Raw genomic sequence first — 5,179 nt, forward strand, 5'->3', positions numbered from 1 at the left:
TTAATTGAGAAAGGCATGCTAAAAATAATGGTAGTAATAATAATAAAATACTACTTTTATATTATTCAAGTATCAACTTGGTGCACGTGTAAGTTGACCAATTTCTTCCCCTACAATTTCATATAGAAAGTGTTACATCTTACTAAGTATTGATATTTAGGAATCAATAAAATAAACCTCTTAAATAAAATTGTTTTTGGATGGTGAATTTGTCTTAGTAACTTTAATGCCTTTCTGTTTTGATATAACCAAACAAAACTTTTTGAAGCATATTTCTTTGTTTCTGGCTCACTTCTTTTTGATCTGTTGAGGCTGGTAGCAAAATTTAGAAGTGTAGGTTCTTATATTTCAAAAAAAGAAGAGAAGCATGGATCACAGTGATGAAAGGAACCGAGGCTCTGTACTACAGGCCCTCGTTGCTCTGTGCTGGAGTCATCACAGGCACCACACCCATCCTACTGACATTAGGGGCAGCTACCTTAGTGGTGGGAGCGTTGGACTCCGAGGAGTGTTCACAATCTTTGCTTGGTACTTGGTTATACTGAGCCTTTTTTTTTTTTACAGTGAAATGCATGGATATTTTTATTTTACTGACAAATACATATTGTATGTATTTAAGGTATATAACATAATGTTTAGATATATGTACATATACATTGTGAAATAATTCCCACACTTAAGCTATCCATCACTTAACCTATCCATCACTTCACTTATTTACCCTTTTTTCCCCTCATTTAAAAATTACTTTTACCTTTCAATTACAGTTGACATACAATATTATATTAGTTTCAGGTATACACCCCAGTGATTATACATTACATAACTTACTAAGTGATCATCCCGATAAATCTTACACCCATCTGACACCGTACATAGTTATTAGAATATTACTGACTCTGTTCCCTGTGCTGTACTTTATATCCCCAAGAGTATTCTGTAACAACCAATTGTACTTCTTAATCCTGTCCCCTTTACCAACCAGCCCCCAAACCTCCCTCCCATCTGGCAACATCAAAATGTTCTCTGTATCTATGAGTCTGTTTCTGTTCTGCTTGTTTGTTTGTTTTTTATATTCAATTGTTGATAGATGTGTATTTATTGTCATTTTATGGTTCATATTTTTTATCTTTTTTCTTCTTCTTCTCCTAGAAGACCCTTTAACATTTCATGGAATACTTGTCTGCTGGTGATGAACTCCTTTAGCTTTTTCTTGTCTGGGAAGCTCTTTATCTGACCTTCGATTCTAAATGAGAGCTTTGCTGGGTAGAGTGATCTTGGTTATCGGTCCTTGTTTTTCATCACTTTAAATATTTCTTGCCACTCCCTTCTGGCCTGCACAGTTTCTGTTGAGAAATCCGCTTCTTAGAATCTTTGTTTGTCTTTAACCTTCTGCATTTTAATTACGATGTGCCTTGGTGTGGGCCTCTTCAGGTCCATCTTGTTTTGGACTCTGTGCTTCCTGAATTTGTATGTCTATTTCCTTCACCAAGTTAGGGAAGTTCTCTCTCATTATTTTTTCAGTAAGTTTTCAATTTCTTGCTCTCTCTTTTCTCCTTCTGCCTTCCCCCATGCTGTGAATGTTAGTACACTTGAAATTGACCCAGAGGCTCCTTACACTATCTTCATTTTTTAAAGTTCTTTTGCCTTTTTGCTGTTTTTATTGGGCGTTTTTTGCTTCCTTACATCCCAAATCCCTGATTTGATTCTTGGCTTCATCTACTTTACTGTTGATTCTCTGTAAATTATTCTTCATTTTAGTTAGTGTATCCTTCATTTCTAACTGGTCCTTTTACTAAGCTCATTGAGCATCCTTATAACCAGTGTTTTGAATCCTGCATCTAATAAATTGCCTTTCTCCATCTTGTTTAGTTCTTTCTTTGAAGTTTTTTTGTTCTTTTATTTAGGACATATTTCTTTGTCTCCTCATTTTGGCAGCCTTCCTGTGTTTGTTTTTATGTATTAGGTAGAACTGCTATGCCTCCTACGCTTGATAGAATAGCCTAATATAGTAGGTGTTCTGTAGGTCCAGTGGCACAGCCTCCCTGATCACCCAACCTAGGCATTCCAGGTGCAGCCCTCACTCTCACCACCCTGTGTGGGCTGTGCACACCTTCCTCTTGTAGTTGATCCTTGATTGCTGTTGGCATGCCAATGAGAGGGATTTACCCCCAGGCCAATCAGCTGCAAGGGCTAGTTGCAACCACCAACCACTGACCTCTGACCACCATGGAGGGTCTGCTGTGCAGGGGTCCACCCCACAGAGCCGGACTTACTTCAGCAGGGCTCTGGTGCCCATTGAGTCTGCCCCTTGAGTGTGTAGGTTGTGGAGGTGGTTGGTGGTGATGCTTTGATATGGTCTGAAGCTGTCCACCAGGTGTGCTGGATTGAGGGACTCTTGAGAGTTGCAGGCCAAGGTCAGCCACAGCCTGTGTTCTGTGTAGGCTCCCCGGCTTGAGCTACAAAGCAATCTGTAGGTGGCTGCTACTTGTTCTGGGCTTGGAGGTGCCCAGGCAATGCCAACTTTGCAAACCAAGGCCGGCTGCTGCCAGTGCCCAGCCTGGGGCAACTTAATGAAAAAAGTACAGGGCACAACTGAGGCCAGATGCTGCTTGTTTGAGAGATTTTAGGACAATCTAGAGCATGAACCAAGACAGGCTATTAGTATGAAAAGGCCACTGGAAACAGCTTAGGTGGTCCTGAAAATTGAGTGGGGTGAGACCTCAAGGAATCACTTGGGTGGGGCCAGCAGTGTTAGCTAGGTTGATAAATACTCAGATATGCCCCTGCCTGCCTGTTCTATGTGTGGAGGGCTGATCAAATGAACAATGGCCTACTGTCTGGGAGAAAGCTGCAGCTCCAGCTCTCACCCTGATGCCAGACAATTCAGTTCCTCCCTGTATGTCCCTGGTTCATTTTAAGCTGCTGCCCTAGTGCTAGAGCTCAGGGAGAGTGAGTGCGAGTATATCCGTGTGTGGGCCTTTTAAGAGAAACTGCCTGGAACTCCAGCAGCCCTGTGTCTCACACAGGCACAATCCCTGCTGGCTTTTACAGCCAGAAGTTATGGGGACTTTTTTCCTGGCACTGGAACCCCAGGCTGAGGGGCCTGGTATGGGACTGGAACACCTCGCCCCTCAGGGGGGACCTCTGTAGCTGAGATATCCCTCCCAATTTCTGCCACACATGGGTGTGGGACCATCCCATCCCGCTTCTCTGCCCCTCGTACCAGTCTCAATGTAGCTTCTTCTTTAAATCCCTAGTTGTAGGATTTCCATTCAGCCAGATTTCAGGCAGTTCTGAATGATGGTTGTTCTGTAGTTTTGTTGTAATTTTGATGTGGTTGTGGGAGGAGGCAGGTACCACAGGTACCACACCTACCTGCCATCTTGAAAGTGTCTCTACTGAGTCTTGGAATAACCTTCCATGTTGGAAAGAGACATGGACCCCAGGGATGAGTGATTGCTGCGGATGTAGCTTCTGGCAGTGGATGTCCAATTCTTTGGAGGAGGCATATCTTCCCTGATATCATGATGAACTTCCATTGCATTTTTTTTCTCTGTGGTTTTTTTTTGACAGCAAAAGATGATTAGATAGATGAACACTAGAGCAAGTAAAGCTCCTATAATAGCTCCCGCAATTGTTCCAAATCTATCTGAAGGAGGAACAACATCCAGGGTAGTAGGCATTGATCAGAGCCTACTCTGTTGCTGACTGCACAGCTGCATGTCCCAGGGTACTCAGTAGTGGCTTTTTTTTTTTTTTTTTTAAACAGATATAACAGATAAAGTTATTTAAAGAACTCTCAGCTGAATCTTCTCATTTTCAACACCAGGGGCTTTTTTCACTTTACACTGATATGTGCCAATATCTGACAACTGTATATTTGTCACATTTATTGACACATCGCCAGATTTGAGGTCACAACTTATTAAATGTACTCATCCTTTCAGATCTTGACAGCAGTCATCATAAATTTAATCCCCAGAATATAAACAATTATTTGATCCACCTTCTGATTATTAGCTGGTGATAGCAGCCATTCGATGATGTCCAGTGATCCCTGGTTATCCAGACTAAGGGTAAATTTGCCAGGTAAGCAAGCAGTTTCCCCTTTGGCCTTTTCAGTCATCTGGTCAGGAGTAGTGATACTCAGACTCCTAGTGACATCAGTAACTCTGCACAGGAGCAGGAAGAACAGCAGTGCCATGGTAGTGGCCTAGCCATGGGAGGTGACTGCAGGTAGGGGGCTCTCACCTGGGTTCTGAGTCTCCAGGCACCCTGCATGCTCCTGGCTGGCTACGTAGGGCACATTGGCACCCTGTTGGATGAATTTATAGTCAGTAGACTTCCAACATTACAATATTCTAAATTTTGCTATGACTCTGCTGTAATATTAAATGTCCAAGTGAAAGGTAAAAGACTTGTGATATTTTTCTTTGTCATTTTATTTGACATTACAGTATTGGATAAAATACTTTTTTAGACGTAAAGTACCTATGACGTGAAAACATTGATACATATCTATTTGTTAGCATTGTAACTGACACAGAGACAAAATGTCCAAAAAGTAGACTCTTGAAAGTGTGAAGCAGGAAATAGCGTTACATATACAAATATACCATAGAATTAATCACTGGGTGATACATAGCTATTCACTATAAACTACTTCTCTTACCAGCCAAAATTAAATATCTTTATCTTCCCCTACCTTAATTTATCAAGAATCACGGTACTGCAAAGAGCTGATATAAGAGCATTCCAGTTTTCATAGTTAATGAATAATATTGATCCTGGAGAGGATGGTTGGATAGAAAGAGAGATACCGAAGAAGTCCATTTTCTCATTAGGAGTTTCAGACTGTGTTGGAGCGAAGACTCGCCTCTACAGAAGCTTTGGTGAATAATTCAGATGCTATAGCCCAGTGGCTCTCAAACTTTGGTCAGGATCAGGATCACCAGGGGATCTTGGTAGAAATACCCAGGCCCTACTCCACTTCAATGAGCCTGCGGTCTTGGTTAGCTCTCCCGGGGAGATTCTCCTTCCCACCAGATTGTGAGCCACTGATACGGCAAATATTTGCTTAATAATTGATACCAATGATGTAGTAAATGCAGGTTGCTAATTGAGATTCCAGAGGAGAGACGGGCTACGAATTGAGAAGAAGCTTCAAGTAGAAGAT

General features: G+C 41.7%; 1 pseudogene across 1 annotated transcript; it reads right to left on the bottom strand.

The window, feature by feature from the left end:
- Positions 1-403: 403 nt before the first annotated feature.
- On the bottom strand, positions 404-4,836 carry LOC308558709 (coxsackievirus and adenovirus receptor homolog pseudogene; annotated as a pseudogene). Its single transcript has 3 exons — positions 4,709-4,836; positions 3,403-3,924; positions 404-541 (listed from the first exon to the last, which is right to left on the bottom strand). The product of its transcript is annotated as a coxsackievirus and adenovirus receptor homolog pseudogene (transcript).
- Between the last annotated feature and the right edge of the window lie 343 nt (positions 4,837-5,179).

This window comes from Miniopterus schreibersii, assembly GCF_964146895.1.
Source record: "Miniopterus schreibersii genome assembly, chromosome: 6".
Classification (NCBI taxonomy): Eukaryota; Metazoa; Chordata; class Mammalia; order Chiroptera; family Miniopteridae; genus Miniopterus; species Miniopterus schreibersii.